Here is a 19,611-nt window from a genome sequence, read left to right as displayed (position 1 = left end):
GGGCTGGCTGAGGCACAGATTGATCGGCGCTTGCGCTTGAAAACACGGCCGACCAGATTAGTAAATCTGCCCTTGCCTTAGCCAAGGCGCGAGCTTGGGAAGCCGAATCTTGGGAAGCTGAATAGGCCTAACTCGTGGGCTGGCTGAGGCACAGATTGATCGGCGCTTGCGCTTGAAAACATGGCCGACCAGATTAGTAAATCTGCCCTTGCCTTAGCCAGGGCGTGAGCTTGGGAAGCCGAATGGGCCTAACTCGTGGGCTGACTGAGGCACAGATTGATCGGCGCTTGCGCTTGAAAACATGGCCGACCAGATTAGTAAATCTGCCCTTGCCTTAGCCAGGACGTGAGCTTGGGAAGTCGAATGGGCCTAACTCGTGGGCTGGCTGAGGCACAGATTGATCGGCGCTTGTGCTTGAAAACATGGCCGACCAGATTAGTAAATCTGCCCTTACCTTAGCCAGGGCGCGAGTGTAACAGCGCCCGCGCGTGGGCCTCATGCTACAATTCGGACTCGATTTGTGTCACGGTTCTTAATCTGAACCAAAGAGTCCAAATCTGGCAAATTGTTTTGAGAAACAGATTTTTGAAAAAGTAGTGCCAAACATGGACTGCTTTGCCAGATACAGAGTCGCCACCTAAATATTTTTTATGGGAGAATTTAGGAAACCCTGACTCGGTGCCGAAGGCCACATGTCCGTCATCACCGGAGTTGTCTCGGCTCGGGAGCTTGGGTACGATCGGGGAAGGTCAGCTATGAGCACCCCCTTTCGCCCGGTCCGAAGACCGGCCTCTACTAACCATGATATCCGATTTTGAAAACGTTATGCGTTCTTATTCCAATTATTAGCCTAGGATTACTATGTTATGCGCGCAGCAAACAAGTATAGACTAGATTGCCTAATTTGGAAAGAAACATTGCATATCCGTTTGTTTTGAAAATGCTTTAAATTTTGCTACTCGCAAGTAGGCTAAAACACGGATTTCAATGAGTTTTTCCAACTCAAACAATCCAACCTTCACCCACAGGCATTTCAAACAGTTTATCATATAAGCATTTAGCCGCATGGCAAGCATACTGTCATGTTAACATTCACACGCATGCGAGATGCTAAAGCGAAAACACTTACATTGTACTCCGTGCCAAAACAGTAAACTAGTTAGCAAACATGCATGTCCTAGTTCATGTTGAATTGCCTAATGTAACACATACAGGATGCAATTAGATAGGCTCGGCTAATCTAAGCATGGCATATGAAATGCGATCAACTATCACATAGTCAATTTTTGAATTGAAGTACAAATGCAGTTGGCGTGATGTACCGAGCCTAATGCATGTAGTACAAATGCATGGATGCACGCATGCATAGCATAAGGTATGCTAATTTAAACGTGCCCTAATCTACCATCGTAAGCAGGTAAATAAAAGGGAAGAAAGAAGTGAGGTTGGAAGACATACACACCACCCACACACACTTATTACAGATTTGCCCTCGCTCGGAGGGACCAAATAAATATTACAGATTAATTAACTACGCAAGCTAATTAATAATTACAAATTAATTAATTAATTAACAAATTGACTAAACTAAAGAAAAACAGTAAACCGCCTCGGGGCGAGGGCCAGATGCAACACATGCTCGGGACTGGCTCGGAATCGCACTGCCATGCATAGTTTGCCTCTGTTTTCCCTGCTTTGCTCCTCTGAAAAAAGTCTCAGGGATGCCTCTCAGGACACTGGGGGATATCATCGGCTGAGCAGAATTTCCACCGACAGTAGCATTTAGTCACCGGCACAAAATAGATCCACCGGCCATCGATTGACTGCCGGTCGGCACTAAATACTGCCGGCCGGCAATAAATTCCTGCAGAACCTGCAACTCACAGCAGCAGAGGGCAAGGCAAAGCATGGCAGCACAATTCAAGGCATATATGCACCAACCATGTCCCTTATCATGATAATGACTCAAAGGGGCATGTGCCTCGATTCTCCGACCACCAATCACGCATTTCCATGCATGATGGCCCAAAGAACCAAGTATGCAACTTTGATTTCAAATGCATGCAAACCAAATCAAACCAAAGTCCTAATCCCTATCACCAAATCAAGGGACAAGGAATGCATGCAAAATGCAATGCAACCTAAGCATACAAGCTAAGGATGCAACATGGCGTGGGGGGCAAGCTTATGCAAGCATACAAGCATACATATGGCAATGCAAATAGATGGAAAGATGGACTTATGCATGAATTAGGCAGCTCTAAATAGGCCTAAAACAGTAGCCAAAGTGCTACAATGAGGGACCAAATACACATGCACACATACATATGTTGAAAGGCCAACACTTAGGCATAAATTGAACAACTCTCAAGCACACTTGAAAGGAGGAATCATGGACTAATTAGCATGCAACATAAGCATTGAAATCATGCTAAATCATGGTGCCAAACCAAGCAATAAATCAAGCGAAACATGCAACAAATGGTCCAAATGCTCAAAGCAAATCCAAGGAGCATTGAACTACACTTAACAAGACCAAACATGGCATAAAAGGAAGGACCAAAATCAGAGGTTTAGCATGTTAAAACAAAGCTAAAGGACTACTTAGATGGCATCTAAGTGACTCAAAAACAAAGGCATGCATAAACACCAAAACATGGAGCATTGCTACACAAGCTTCCAAAGCATTAAAGAGGCATGCAAGGTAATCAAACAAGCATGGAAATGGGACTGAAATAACATGTGGGGGGACCCCAAATCACCAAATCGATGCAAAGATGTCATGCTACACATGCGCATACTCAAGGCCAACAAGCCCAAATACAAAGGAGCTATATCAAGCATGCCAAAATCAACCCAAACAACCTAGGACAGACCTAGAACATGGCAAAACATGCACAAAATCTTCACAAGACTAAGCCTAAAACATGCTCCAACAAAGGCTAACAACCTAAGACATGTTAAGGCATAACAAGGCATTACAAGGCAACTATGCTAAGCATGCATGGAGTACCAACACCAACTTAAAATCATGTTATATTATGGATATATAAGCATGAAAAACAACCTAAACATGCTCAACACACACTCAAGCATAATGCTCTCTCAAGAGGCCAAAACATGCCCTTTTCAAGGACAACAAGGAGAGGGGGTGGCCCTCTCCTTCTTGGGACTTCAAGGCATCATCTTCACCACTGAAATCCCTCAAGATTTCAGTGGTGAAGAGACCCCAACACCAAAATCCCGGAGCTAGCACAAAATGGCCCAAAATGAGGCCTTTCAAGGCCTAAGGGGGGTCAACCACCCTCAAACAACAAAACACTCTTAATAAACAATAAAGAGGGCCTAAAAACAGAACTTTTTTATGTTATACAATAAGCACAAAAACAGCTCTAAGATAGGTAGAAAATCAATGCAAAAATGGGGAATAAAGGTGTAAGTTTCTTACCCTTGATGATCCTTTCACAAATGGTGCTCCAATGGCCTCCTTTAGCTTGGATCCAACACCAAAACTTCAAAACCAGTCCCTTAGAACCTCAAGAGCCAAAGGAAGGTGAAACACTAGGTGTTTGTGTGCAATAGTAAGACACAAAACACCTAGTGCACAAAAGAGAGGGAAAGAGATATAGGGATTGTCTCTAACTCAAACCCTAAAACCAGAGCTTAACAATGGCTGTTTTTGCTCTCAAAATATCTAAACTCTCCCCCCTAGCAACAAGAGAGAGCCTCTCTCTATCTATGCAACCAAACTTGCAAAACTTACAAGTTAAGCCAAACTAGAGGGCCATCCCTCCATACACGTGTATGGAGGGAAAGTCACTGCAATACAGCTGCCTAAAAATATCTCAAAAAGCAACTGCACAGTAACCGGCCGGCCAAAAATGCCATCTTGGCCAAAAAGAGTGCCGGCCGGCACTAAATAGTGCTGACCGGCAACAAATAGTGTCGGCCGGCAAACTATATTGCCGGTGGAGACAAAAACCAGCCGGTGGCCTCTAGCCACTGCCGGTAGTGAGTGGGGATGGTCCACAAGCCCTACCCTGCCCTTCCAAGGCAAAACACAAGTGTTTGGTGCAAAACCAGACACTAAACGGTCGAGTTCGGAGATCCTGAGGCAAGGCAAGCGAGCCGAGGCCTCCGGGAACTCCAAACGAACACAAACATGGATGATCACCGAGTGTTCAAACGGTGACGCCCAAGTCTTGAGGACGGTCAAAAATGGGGTGTCTACAGTTGCCCCTCTTTGACAGAACTCGAAAGTCATAACAATGACGGGAGTGAATGTCAAAGCCCAGAGACGACCCATTTTTGACAAGGCCGAAGACTTAGACAAACATGCAAGACAATCAAGATATGCACCCGAAGGCAGGGGTAAAATGCAAGACAATGCACGAAGCCGAGCATAACTTATGATCATGCAAAGAAAGCTGTAACGAAGCATACATGCGACAGTTTTAAGCTAGCATACACCAAACTACACTGCAATGTAGAAAGGATGTAAGAGAATTATGCAATTCTCAATACGTCTCACTCGGGAGATACAATACCTGTGCGGCTCGTCTGGTTGCACTAGCTTCAAATGAACCGTACATACAATATCGTGCCTGAAAAGAAAACACACTTAACAGGTATAATATCGTTAGCAACATGTATAGTAGTATACTCGAAATGCGTGACAGCGCAAAGCAAGTGGGGAGCATAACAATGCTGTGGGAATACAAACATGTAAGTGGAGCATGCGGTCTATGCCGGCAACGAAATTGATCATAAGCATGCGGTCTACGCAGGTAATGAAATCAACAAATTATGCGGTCTACGCAAGCAATACATTCGGTTTACGCAAGCAATGAAATTAATATGGGGTCTACCCAAACAAAACATGCGGTCTACGCAGGTAATGATATTAAACAATCATGCGGTCTACGCAAGCAAAACATGCGGTCTACGCAAGTAATGAAATTGAACAATGATGCGGTCTACGCAATCAAAGCATGCGGTCTACGCAGGTAAAGAAATTGAACAATTATGCGGTCTACGCAAGCAATACATGCGGTCTACGCAGGTAATGAAAATAATGCGGTCTACGCAATCAAAACATGCGGTCTACGCAAGTAATGAAATTAATAAAGATGCGGTCTACGCAATCAAAACATGCGGTCTACGCAGGTAATGAAAATAGTAATGCGGTCTACACAATCAAAACATGCGGTCTACGCAGGTAATGAAATTGAACAATTATGCGGTCTACGCAAGCAATACATGCGGTCTACGCAGGTAATGAAATTAATAAAGATGCGGTCTACGCAATCAAAATATGCGGTCTACGCAGGTAATGAAAATAGTAATGCGGTCTACGCAATCAAAACATGCGGTCTACGCAGGTAATGAAATTGAACAATTATGCGGTCTACGCAAGCAATGTAATTAACATGCGGTCTACGCAAGTAAAGAATGATTACAAACATGCGGTCTACGCAGGTAATGTAATTAACATGCGGTCTACGCAAGTAAAGAATGATTACAAACATGCGGTCTACGCAGGTAATGTAATTAACATGCGGTCTACACAAGTAAAGAAATGATTACAAACATGCGGTCTACGCAGGTAATGTAATGAGATGCGCAAAACTGCGCAACGGAATGCAATGCACAAAACAACGTGACGGTTTGAAATGCACAAAACAGTGCGACGGTTTGAAATGCACAAAACAGTGCGACGATTTGAAATGCACAAAACAGTGTGCCGATTTGAAATGCACAAAACAGTGCACCGATTTGAAATGCACAAAACAGTGCGCCGGTTTGAAATGCACAAAACAGTGCGACGATTTGAAATGCACAAAATAGTGCGACGATTTGAAATGCACAAAACAGTGCGCCGATTTGAAATGCACAAAACAGTGCGCCGGTTTGAAATGCACAAAACAGTGCGACGGCTTGAAATGCACAAAACAGTGCGATTGATATGCGATACACATGGGGCAACTTTTGGATCTTGTAAAAGTCAAAAGGATACGAAAAGGATACACCTTGTATGAATTGGAGTGCCACGCACAGAAGATGCAGTCCGAAGTCAGAACGGAGGCCGGTTGAGCGTCGGGAATGCACTTTCTTGCACTTTCTTGAGCTATGAAGACCAAAAACTCCTCATATGGCCTAAACAAGGCTGTGGGAACATCACCGGCCGGGAGGGGAGGCCACCGGCTATCCACCGGCTGAGGAATAATTCCATCGGCACAAAAAAGTGCCGGCCGGCACAAAATATTGCCGACCGGCAAACAGTTGCTGAATCGGGGCAGTTTTGACTTTTCACCTTGGGTGTTTTAAAATAGGGTTTTAAACCCTATTTTCTCATTCCTCCTCCGCCGAAATCTCTTGCTCTCTCTCTCTAGAGCGTTTCTCTCTCCCTTTTCGCCCGTTTCTTCGCGTTCTACGCTCGTTTCGTCGTCGGATTCGCGATTTCCTTCGCGTTTCGGACATTTTCAACCGATCATATTCTTGTTTCGGTGCCTCATTTGGCGTTCTCGCCTTTTCGGGGTTTGTTCCCCTTGTTTTCCTCTTCATTTCCGTGCCCTTTCACATTCCGGCCTTCCCAGCCATTTTCGACCCTCTCGGGAGTTGACTTTTCGGTTGACTCTTCGTATTCCGACCCGGTTTTCCTTCCTCAGGCCATTTTCTCATCATTCCTGATATGGCGGACGATATTCCACGTGGCGGGACTCCCCCGGACCACGAGATGGATCCCGGGGTCGAGCTCCTACCACTGAGCGAGCGCCCGTTCGACCCGGCGACCTACCGGCCGGCGATCCATGTTCTGCCCCCCGACGGCCTGCGTCAGTTCCGGAGCTTCGAGAGGCATGTGGCGCCTGAGCTACTACTGCGTGAGCCTACCTCCCACCTTTCATTCGGCACTTCCGAGGTAACTCTCTTTCTTCTGCTTTAGTTTCCGCAATGTAGGATACAAGACTGTCATAGTTAGTTGTACTCTTTAATTGCTTGAATCTGATATACCGTAGACTGTAGTTGACTGTAAACATACATACAACTGATATCTGCTTGAGACTGACACATGCACACACACTGCACTAGCCCTGAATCACTCAAACACACTACACTCACTGTATTTCGACTGCATACACACTGGCACCCAGTATTTGTTTGAATCTGTTAAATTTGCACATAATGCTATACCTATTCTGAAACACCCAAACACGCTGACACATCACACGTATTATTTCACTGTAAGCGCACCGGCACCCGGTATTCGTCTGAATCTGACAAATTTGCACACATGCTTTATCTGCTTTTTCAAAACTGCATTTTGAATGTTGTCTTGCAATTGTTATTTTCTGTTTGCAGGAGGGTTCCCATACCATTCGTGGGTATGGGAATACTGGTGCACGGGAGTGGTACGGTGAGCTCCCTGATGCAGTCCAGCGCATCGTGGATCGAGCGGGTTTCGGCGCCTTCTGCCGAGGACTCTCTAGGCTCTCCACTTGTAGGCCTCTCCTTGCCGCTCTGGCGGAGAGGTGGTGGGACACCACCGACTCTTTTCATTTCTCTGCTGCAGGGGATATGACGATGACTCCTCATGATTTCTCGATGCTCACAGGCATCGGGGTGGGGGGTGATCCGATCCCATTTGACATTGCGATGGATGAGTGGACCGCAGCTCAGGTCCATCTACTGGGGGATGCGCCACCCCTAGCTCGCCCAGGCTTCGTTCGATACTCCTGGTTCGAGGTCCAGTTTCGGGTCCAACCCGTGTTGGAGGAGGAGGCGCAGATGACCCCGGAGGACGTAGAGAGGTATGCTCGCGGCTTCCTCATGTTCCTGTTCGGGACTACCATCTTCGCCGACCGGGCGAACACCGTGCCTCTCTGCTTACTCAGCGCACTGGTGGACGTCCGGGACATCCTGCACTATGATTGGGGCGGCGCTGCTCTGGCCACCCTCTATGGATACATGAGCTCGGCTTCTCGTGGCAGCGGCCAGCTACTCGGAGGCTACTGGCGGGCTTGGGAGGTACATTTCTTCTCCGCTTTTTTCATTTCTGTCTCGTACTTTCTGTACTCTGTACACTGCACACACTGTAGTCTGCTTTACACTTGCTGTATACTGTACACACAGCACACACATACATTCTGCTTTACACTGACTGTACACTGCTCACACTGTACACTGCACACAACACACTGCACAACACACGGCTCTGCCATTTCTGCTTTATTCTGCATTCTGCTTCAACTGATAAATGCACTGGTATTTATCTTGCAGTTGTGGGTTTACGCCTACTTCCCTAGGCTCGCTTCTGTGCCAGTTGCGGAGACTCCTCTGGCCGTCCCCTTCTCGAGTCCCTTCGACGGGAGATGCACCCGGCGACCACGGGAGACATTCGGCTTCTTCCGCCGATACTTTGATACCATTACCCCTGCCGAGGTATGTTTTACTTACAGTTCATTTAAGCTTCGCTTTTCCACTGTATATTTTCAAAACAGTAGATAACAAACTGTCTGTCATTTTCAGATCACTTGGCGGCTGTGGGCTCCTATGCCGGCGGCGATGCGGGGTTGGTTCCCTGGTGCGGAGGAGACCTCGCGTTTTCGGATTTTGCTTGAGGGCCCGGTCTGTCGGGCTTGGTACCTGGGGGAGCGTTTTCTACGCCAGACCCTAGGGTTACCTGAGCAGATAGTCCCGGTTCCCCCTCTTGCAGATATGAGGGAGACCGAAGGGCTCACCACTGAGCAGCTGGATGATTACTCCATCGGTTGGGAGGAGGCCGGCTTCAGAGGTACCGGAGACTATCAGGAGTACGTGCGGACGTACCTGATGCGACCTTTGAGCGGCCGTCGAGCAGAGGGGGCCAGGCCTGTGGCATCGGCGGCTGGGGCCGGAGCGGGAGTTGGAGTAGGGGCTGCAAGGAGGGCCCGGGTCCGTGGTAGGGGCGGAGCGCAGGGAGGACGGGGAGCTGGCTGGCCTGCCCTGCCTGCTGTACTGACTTTCCAGGGGCAGGGTGGATCGACCTATCAGATCCCCTTCGCCCCTCCGCCGGCTGGTCACGAGTTCATCGATGTCCCCGACTTACCTCCGGTATGTATTACTGCATTTCGTACAGTTATTCATTTCAGTTTATTTGATATTCCATAGAATATTGATGCATCTGATACTTTTGCAGGCTTCTTCTGGGTACACCCGTCAGTCGTTGGCGATGAATGCCTCGATGATGGGGATGCTCCAGCAGACTTTTGATCTCTTAGCCCTCTACAGCATACCGGTATGTCCTTCTGACATTGGCCTCAAACCATTCATATACTGCTTTACATAATCTGATGCACGGCACAACACCCGATACACTGATCTCACAGCATCTGACACACTGCATACACTGCATTCTGCACTGTTAAACTGCCCACGACATTCATACACTGTACTCACACACTGCATTCTGCACTAATAAACTGCTCACGGCATTCATACACTGTACTCTGCATTGCATTCTGCACTGATAGACTGTCTACAGTATACTGATGCATTTCCCTTTTGTGTGCTTTTTTAGCCTCCTTTCCAGATTCCCATGGCAGGAGGTGCTCCAGCTGGGCCTTCTGTCCCTGCCCGGGGGAGAGATGAGGAAGGCCGGATATTTCCCCGTACCAGGGGAGGGCGTACTCATGTCGGGAGTAGCTCGCGAGCTCCAGTCCCGGACGATGATGATGATGACGAGGAGTCAGAGGTGGAGGCAGAGGCGGAGTTAGAGTCATCAGAGGAGGAGACCGGAGGCGGTTCTTGCTCAGGCTCTGACGACGATGCTGATGATGCTCCTGGACCCTCGTCCAGGAAGAGGACTAGGACGGACTGACGGCCCTTGGAGTTGCTTGACATGGATGCAGATTTTTGCTATCTTCTTCTTTTTGTACTTTTCCTTTTTTTGTCGGTAGATAGATTACCTTGTACTGCCGCAGGCAGATTTTGTTTTCTTCAAAGTTTTGTACTTGAAAAAGATTATGAAATGAACATATTTTTGCTTAAAAAGTGTTACATTTACATATCTCATGTATTGCATCGCATTCCATCATGTTACACCTCAATGTAAATGAAATTTATCTGAAAATTGAACACTTGCGCTGTAATAATCAGATAATTAAACAGCCAACAGCAAAATAACCCAAGCAATCCACTGCCTGATTCTTGGACACACAGCCCTTACTCTGTTGGGGATTAATCTGCATACAGCCCATAACACAGCATTCGGTTCATTCTGCACATAGCACACCCCGAACAAACAGCCCAATCTGACAAGACGGAGCTCAAAGATGGAACCGGTTGGAGTTGAAACACGTTCGAATGTAGAGAATGGCACAGCATTCCGAGTGTAAATGATTTTTGAAATCGAATGAGGGTTTTTCAAACCGGGATATCGAGCCTACAACTGAACGCAGCGGGGAGGACTCATTTATAGGTACACAACCTAAACACAACGAGACACGCTCGAAAAAGACCTAAAACAAAGGTTGAGGTAAATAAAACCGAAGACACGACATACAGACGCGTTAGCGAAGATGGGGGACCTCGGACCACGAGGAGCCAGTTTCTCTAGGCATTGTTTCCCACCCTTTCTGATTTGTGATTCTCACATCACTCGGCTCTCGAGCTCGAATTTTCTCTCAAAAACCCTTTTCCTCACTTTTCTCTCAACTTACACCTCTCTATTCTTCATTCTCTCATTTTCCATCCCTCCCCGGGGTGATTGATGGATAAATAGAAAGTTGCGGGTTCATGCTCAACACCGTTAGCTCACAGCCATTTCTTCTGACGGGTAGAGCGCTCTTCTGGCAAGTACGTCGATGACGGGGGAAAGACAGAACGCCTGGCTCAACCGTGCCCCTAGTTCATCATTTTAACCATTCTTTGTTTTTGCTTTCCATTAAAACAATTTTGATCAAAATGAGAGTCGGATTAACGTACTTGTTCGATTTTTGATTTGAAAACCATGCAAGTCAGGCAGCAAGCACTGAAAATTTTCCTTTTTTGGGTCCAAGACAATGGTCCAGTTTTGGAAAGTGGAACAATTTTCGAGAAAATAGTCAACCACAGTGAAAATTTTCAAAAAATATTTTTCAAACAGTCGATGCTCAACAAGCATGAAACTTACTCTTTGAGATGCGCAACCTCGGATCGGAGGCAATGGAAAATTGCCCCTGGTTTGAAGGGGGGGTGGGAGGCAACGGAAAGTTGCCCCTAGTTTGAATGGCGGCTCACGGCGGCTCGTGGCAACGGAAAGTTGCCCCTTGTTTGGGATGGTGCCGCAGCAATTCGCAGACAGTCTTCATTGGCGGTGGTCGAACTCTCGGACACAGAGATGACGAAGACGGTCACAACACATATATGGACACAATCACCTTGAAGGGTGTCGGCCACTGGACTTTGGGATGAAATCGAAACCATTGCATGGACTGAGACGCTATGAAAGCGTTGGGGGCTGGACTTCACGATGAAGTTGCCTACGTATCCCAAACATGGGAATCAAGCCTTACGTAGTTCCGGTTAAGGTACACTCGGGTATTTTAACCTTCACTTTTTTTAAGCTCTCACTTTTGCCAAGGCGCCCAATGCGGGTTTTCGACCTTGCGAGCTTCTTTTCATTTTCTATTTCTTTTCCATTCTTTTTTTTTTTGCTCTTCCTTTTTTCTCTCTTCTTTTTTTCATTTTTCTTCTTTTCTTCTTTTTTGTATTTTTTGTATTTTTTGCTTTTTTGTATTTTTCTCTTGCTCTAACTTTTGCCTGGGTCGCCCTTCCGGGTTTTCGGCCCAGCGAGCCTCTCAAAGGGTAAAAGTGTAGCAAGTCCATGCCAAATGGTTCCTGAACTGGAAGCCCCTCCGTGTCTAGGAGAACGACTGTTGCAATGATTTATAGGAGAATACATCCCGGTTACTCCACAAGCTTCTTCCGGCGAGATCCGCTCCTTCTGATTTTGGCTTTTGGTGCCTCTTGCTCGAGGGCTACTTCAAAACTGGCCACACGGGCCTTTCATGGCGTTTGTCCGTTGAACTTTCTGAACGCTCTGAACGGGTTCAAAGTCGGAAAACAAATAGGTTGAATCTTGAGGCTGAGAGCGATCCTAGGCTGCGCAATCTCAAGAGCGATTCCACACAGGTCTTCGCAGGGCCGCGCAAAACATCTGTTTTTGAAAGTTTTTAAGAAAGCGACAAATCGCTCGCGCCGAAGATAGTGTGGAACCAATCTGGATCAGGCCAAGGTCCTTCTCAGTACTCACGCCGACAAGCATGGTTTCACTCATTAAAAGGCTTAGCACGCCTCTCTTTCTCTCAAAATGATCAAAATTTTGCAAAACCCGAGGAATTCCTTCCTCTTCGTTTTTATCACCGCAGTGGTCAAAAAAGTTTGTTTTTTGGAAAACTTAGGTTAATGTAATGAGTTTGGCACGCAGGGGAGCAGGCAAGATGTACTGTCAGCCCAATCAAATTCTCTGGCCCTTATGCTGAAAGCAAGCATGAAGTTAGGATAGCAACAGCTGTTCCGTTCGGATTGATTGGGTGTAACTGGCTCCTCGGCAAAAACAGACTCAAAACAAAAACGAATAATTACAAAACAAAATGGTGTTCGGGACAACAACCCCAGAATCACCTGGTATTATATACAACGGGGACTGACTCGATACAACAAGACAGACCTTTAAGAAAAAAAAGATTGACTCAAGACAAAGAGACAGACTCAAAACAAAAGACTGACTCGATATCCAAGCCAGGATTTACAAAACTCGGTTTCACCGATGCTCAAAAATGCGTGCCAGACGCTTTATCCAAAATACACCAAATGTTGCCCGCAGGCGGTCCATTTCACATACTCGCAGTATCTGAGCCCTCGAAATCCAACAACTGAGTGGCGACAGGCTTGCCTGAGGTGGGTGGTAGATAACCTTGTTATCAATCAAATCCTGCACTTCATGACGAAGGCGGGAACATCCATCGGTACTGTGGCCGGACTGTTGGTGGTACGCACAGTACAAGGTAGCATCATGAGTGGCGGGGAGATTCTTCGGGAGTGGCCGGGGCTCCAAAGGCTTAAGATGCCCATTCTTCGCCAATATTAGCAATGCCCTAGACAAAGGCATGTGGAGGTCGTGAAAGACCCTGCGCCCTCGGGGCAGGTACTTTGAAGTTTGAGGATTCTTGCCAGATGCGCTAACAAAAGGATCGGCTGGCGCTGCCTTGGCTTTTTGGACCTTTCCCGGTGCAGGGTTGGGAACGACAGGAATTGTCTGGGCATGACGGGGCCCATCCCGATTTTCTACCTGGCTTGAACTGCCTTTGATCGGAGCGGGGAAAGCATCATCCACAGCTTTGATCACGATTGCAGATGTTTGTTGCTTGTTCATCCCTCTGACTTTCAGAGCCTCGACTGCCCACAGCAGTTGTTCAATAGGATCGGCATCTACCTTTGCGTTGTCCTTTCCTCTGGCCTCAGCCTGATCAAGGGTCTGGGTCGGTGCTGGCATGTCACGGCTGTAGCTGGAAGCCACCTCTGGCTGGCTGAGCTCTATCACAATCCGCCCCAGTAGCGGGGGCTCCTGTGGTACGAAATTCCCGGCATACGACGCCACTGGCGGTGAAGCCGACATTCCATAGGCGAGGTCCGTCACAGACCTTTGGAGATCGCCTATCATCCCCATCAATTCGAAGGTGGTGGGCTCACGAGCCTGATATAACTGGGGAGCCCAGACCGGGTGCACAACGGGCGACCTGGGTGGGTGTGACATACTCATGCTGGCCTCACTCTGCGGGGCGGTCCCCTGCTCCAATGCAGCCATCATAACCACAACTTCTTCTGAATTTTGTGCCGCCATAAATCCTGCCACAGCAAAGGGGAGACACTGGCTATTCTGTATCAACTCTGCAACTTTCTGAACTGAAAGGAAAAACAGACAGCATTTTAGCCCAAACTGATCAAACACGGGTGTATCCAGACAACTGTACCCTACTGCTGATCACTGTTCCCAGAAATCACTGTTCCCGAAAACTGAACCGATACCCGCGGATAACTGATTCTCACAACTGATACTGATACTGATACTGGTGTCCCCAGGTTTGATACTCAAACTTGCAAACTAACATGTGCTTTTCCTGTAGAAACACATTCTAGAAGCACATAGCAAGTAAAGAGAGCTCAATCACCCCTATGTTGGGGTAGGGTTTCCCTGTCCTATTTTGTCAGGAGCTAGGGTTTCACTACGCACACAGCGGTTTCAAACAACTTAGCATCGGGTAAGCAACCTGTCCTAACTTGGAATGGCCACTATGGATCCGAATATGCACTAGATCGAATGGTCAAAAAGGGTGCCCCGGTAAACCGGGGTTTGTGTTCCCATACTGTCAGAGCCCATAGCCGGTCAGCCTTATGGACATGCCTTGACAAGACAAGCCTCCGGCAAACCGTTCAGGAATGGCAGATGGCAAACACTGTGTTCCTAGGCGCACCAATGCACATGCAATGCAAAGAAACACATAAATGAGATCAAAACAGGATATCATGAGTTCGAGTCAAGCTCTCTAAAAAATCCCCAGCAGAGTCGCCAGAAACTGTAACAGCGCCCGCACGTGGGCCTCATGCTACAGTTCGAACTCGATTTGTGTCACGGTTCTTAATCTGAACCAAAGAGTCCAAATCTGGCAAATTGTTTTAAGAAACAGATTTTTGAAAAAGTAGTGCCAAACATGGACTGCTTTGCCAGATACAGAGTCGCCACCTAAATATTTTTTATGGGAGAATTTAGGAAAACCTGACTCAGTGCCAAAGGCCACATGTCCGTCATCACCGGAGTTGTCTCGGCTCGGGAGCTTGGGTACGATCGGGGAAGGTCAGCTATGAGCACCCCCTTTCGCCCGGTCCGAAGACCGGCCTCTACTAACCATGATATCCGATTTTGAAAACGTTATGCGTTCTTATTCCAATTATTAGCCTAGGATTACTATGTTATGCGCGCAACAAACAAGTATAGACTAGATTGCCTAATTTGGAAAGAAACATTGCATATCCGTTTGTTTTGAAAATGCTTTAAATTTTGCTACTCGCAAGTAGGCTAAAACACGGATTTCAATGAGTTTTTCCAACTCAAACAATCTAACCTTCACCCACAGGCATTTCAAACAGTTTATCATATAAGCATTTAGCCGCATGGCAAGCATACTGTCATGTTAACATTCACACGCATGCGAGATGCTAAAGCGAAAATACTTACATTGTACTCCGTGCCAAAACAGTAAACTAGTTAGCAAACATGCATGTCCTAGTTCATGTTGAATTGCCTAATGTAACACATACAGGATGCAATTAGATAGGCTCGGCTAATCTAAGCATGGCATATGAAATGCGATCAACTATCACATAGTCAATTTTTGAATTGAAGTACAAATGCAGTTGGCGTGATGTACCGAGCCTAATGCATGTAGTACAAATGCATGGATGCACGCATGCATAGCATAAGGTATGCTAATTTAAACGTGCCCTAATCTACCATCGTAAGCAGGTAAATAAAAGGGAAGAAAGAAGTGAGGTTGGAAGACATACACACCACCCACACACACTTATTACAGATTTGCCCTCGCTCGGAGGGACCAAATAAATATTACAGATTAATTAACTACGCAAGCTAATTAATAATTACAAATTAATTAATTAATTAACAAATTGACTAAACTAAAGAAAAACAGTAAACCGCCTCGGGGCGAGGGCCAGATGCAACACATGCTCGGGACTGGCTCGGAATCGCACTGCCATGCATAGTTTGCCTCTGTTTTCCCTGCTTTGCTCCTCTGAAAACTGCCAAAGTCTCAGGGATGCCTCTCAGGACACTGGGGGATATCATCGGCTGAGCAGAATTTCCACCGGCAGTAGCATTTAGTCACCGGCACAAAATAGATCCACCGGCCATCGATTGACTGCCGGTCGGCACTAAATACTGCCGGCCGGCAATAAATTCCTGCAGAACCTGCAACTCACAGCAGCAGAGGGCAAGGCAAAGCATGGCAGCACAATTCAACGCATATATGCACCAACCATGTCCCTTATCATGATAATGACTCAAAGGGGCATGTGCCTCGATTCTCCGACCACCAATCACGCATTTCCATGCATGATGGCCCAAAGAACCAAGTATGCAACTTTGATTTCAAATGCATGCAAACCAAATCAAACCAAAGTCCTAATCCCTATCACCAAATCAAGGGACAAGGAATGCATGCAAAATGCAATGCAACCTAAGCATACAAGCTAAGGATGCAACATGGCGTGGGGGGCAAGCTTATGCAAGCATACAAGCATACATATGGCAATGCAAATAGATGGAAAGATGGACTTATGCATGAATTAGGCAGCTCTAAATAGGCCTAAAACAGTAGCCAAAGTGCTACAATGAGGGACCAAATACACATGCACACATACATATGTTGAAAGGCCAACACTTAGGCATAAATTGAACAACTCTCAAGCACACTTGAAAGGGGGAATCATGGACTAATTAGCATGCAACATAAGCATTGAAATCATGCTAAATCATGGTGCCAAACCAAGCAATAAATCAAGCGAAACATGCAACAAATGGTCCAAATGCTCAAAGCAAATCCAAGGAGCATTGAACTACACTTAACAAGACCAAACATGGCATAAAAGGAAGGACCAAAATCAGAGGTTTAGCATGTTAAAACAAAGCTAAAGGACTACTTAGATGGCATCTAAGTGACTCAAAAACAAAGGCATGCATAAACACCAAAACATGGAGACAAGCATGGAAATGGGACTGAAATAACATGTGGGGGGACCCGAAATCACCAAATCGATGCAAAGATGTCATGCTACACATGCGCATACTCAAGGCCAACAAGCCCAAATACAAAGGAGCTATATCAAGCATGCCAAAATCAACCCAAACAACCTAGGACAGACCTAGAACATGGCAAAACATGCACAAAATCTTCACAAGACTAAGCCTAAAACATGCTCCAACAAAGGCTAACAACCTAAGACATGTTAAGGCATAACAAGGCATTACAAGGCAACTATGCTAAGCATGCATGGAGTACCAACACCAACTTAAAATCATGTTATATTATGGATATATAAGCATGAAAAACAACCTAAACATGCTCAACACACACTCAAGCATAATGCTCTCTCAAGAGGCCAAAACATGCCCTTTTCAAGGACAACAAGGAGAGGGGGTGGCCCTCTCCTTCTTGGGACTTCAAGGCATCATCTTCACCACTGAAATCCCTCAAGATTTCAGTGGTGAAGAGACCCCAACACCAAAATCCCGGAGCTAGCACAAAATGGCCCAAAATGAGGCCTTTCAAGGCCTAAGGGGGGTCAACCACCCTCAAACAACAAAACACTCTTAATAAACAATAAAGAGGGCCTAAAAACAGAACTTTTTTATGTTATACAATAAGCACAAAAACAGCTCTAAGATAGGTAGAAAATCAATGCAAAAATGGGAAATAAAGGTGTAAGTTTCTTACCATTGATGATCCTTTCACAAATGGTGCTCCAATGGCCTCCTTTAGCTTGGATCCAACACCAAAACTTCAAAACCAGTCCCTTAGAACCTCAAGAGCCAAAGGAAGGTGAAACACTATATGTTTGGTAACGTTTACGTTTTCAGTTTATATTTACAAAAATTTTATAAACCGGTTTTTGTTTATTTTTTGTTTATTTTTAGAAAAACATAAACTACAAACGTGTTTGGTAATTGACAAAATATTTAAAAAATTTAAAAAATATAAAAAAAAAGTGAAAAATGGCAAGTGGCGGCGAAAGACGGTGGTGGAAAGTGGTGATGGTGGGCGGTGGGTAGCTGGTGGTGGGTGATGGTAGCAGGTGGGTGGGTAATGGTGGCGGGTGGTAGCGAGTGGGTGGTGGTGGTGGTGGCGGTGGCGGTGGCGGTGGCAGGTGGTGGGTGGTGGTGGCAGGTGGGTGGCGGATGGCGGGTGGTGGTGGGGGGTGGTGGCGGGTAGGTTGTGGTGGCAGGTAGGTGGCAGGTGGTGGTAGTGGGTGGGTGGGTGTGGGTGACGGTGGCGGGTGGCGGGTGGTGGGTAGTGGCGAGTGGGTGGCGGCGGCGGTGGTGGGGGTGGTTGTGGCAGGTGGGTAGCGGATGGCGGGTGGTGGCGGGTGGGTGGTGGGTGGTGACGGTGGTTGGGTGGGTGACGGTGGCGGGTGGTAGGTGGTAGCGAGTGGGTAGTGGTGGCAGTGGCGGTGGCAGTGGCGGCGGCGGGTGGTGGTGGCAAGTGGGTGGCGGATGGCGGGTGGTGGTGGGTAGGTGGCGAGTGGTGGTGGGTGGGTGGGTGACGGTGGTGGGTGGTAGCGAGTGGGTGGTGGTGAGTAGTGGTGGTAGGTAGGTGGCGGGTGGGTGATTGTGGTGGTGATGGTGGTGGTGGTGGGTGGTTGGTGGTTGGTGTTGGTGGTGGTTGGTGGTGGTGGTAGGTGGGTGGTGAGTGGTGATGGCAAGTAGGTGGCGGGTGGTGGTGGCGGGCGGTGGATGGTAGTGGCGGGTGGTGGGTGGTGGATGGCAGGTGGGTGGTGGGTGGTGGTGGTGGCAAGGGGTGGGTGGTGATAGTGGTGAGTGGGTGGCAGGTGGGTGGTAGTGGCGGGTGGTGGCAGGTGGGTGGTGAGTGGTGGTGACAGGTGGTGGTGGGGGGTGGGTGGTGGTGGAAAATGGTGGCGGGTGGTGGCTAGTGTTGGGTGGTTAAAAAAAAAAAAAACTGAAAACTCAAAATGGAAACACATTTTTTGTGTTTTCATTTTTTGGCCAAATTTATAAACTGAGACCACTGATTTATAAATCAAAAATTTTACCAAACAAGTTTTTATTTGAGTTTTTTAAATTTTTGTAAATATAAACAGAAAACTGAAAACGTAAGTGTTACCAAACAGCACGTAGGTGTTTGTGTGCAATAGTAAGACACAAAACACCTAGTGCACAAAAGAGAGGGAAAGAGATATAGGGATTGTCTCTAACTCAAACCCTAAAACCAGAGCTTAACAATGGCTTTTTTTGCTCTCAAAATATCTAAACTCTCCCCCCTAGCAACAAGAGAGAGCCTCTCTCTATCTATGCAACCAAACTTGCAAAACTTACAAGTTAAGCCAAACTAGAGGGCCATCCCTCCATACACGTGTATGGAGGGAAAGTCACTGCAATACAGCTGCCTAAAAATATCTCAAAAAGCAACTGCACAGTAACCGGCCGGCCAAAAATGCCATCTTGGCCAAAAAGAGTGCCGGCCGGCACTAAATAGTGCTGACCGGCAACAAATAGTGCCGGCCGGCAAACTATATTGCCGGTGGAGACAAAAACCAGCCGGTGGCCTCTAGCCACTGCCGGTAGTGAGTGGGGATGGTCCACAAGCCCTACCCTGCCCTTCCAAGGCAAAACACAAGTGTTTGGTGCAAAACCAGACACTAAACGGTCGAGTTCGGAGATCCTGAGGCAAGGCACGCGAGCCGAGGCCTCCGGGAACTCCAAACGAACACAAACATGGATGATCACCGAGTGTTCAAACGGTGACGTCCAAGTCTTGAGGACGGTCAAAAATGGGGTGTCTA

The sequence above is a fragment of the Camellia sinensis genome, chromosome 8 (assembly GCF_055761805.1).
Source record: "Camellia sinensis isolate YWXY chromosome 8, ASM5576180v1, whole genome shotgun sequence".
Classification (NCBI taxonomy): domain Eukaryota; kingdom Viridiplantae; phylum Streptophyta; class Magnoliopsida; order Ericales; family Theaceae; genus Camellia; species Camellia sinensis.
The sequence above is the reverse complement of the archived record's forward strand: the minus strand, read 5'-3'. Positions refer to the sequence as shown.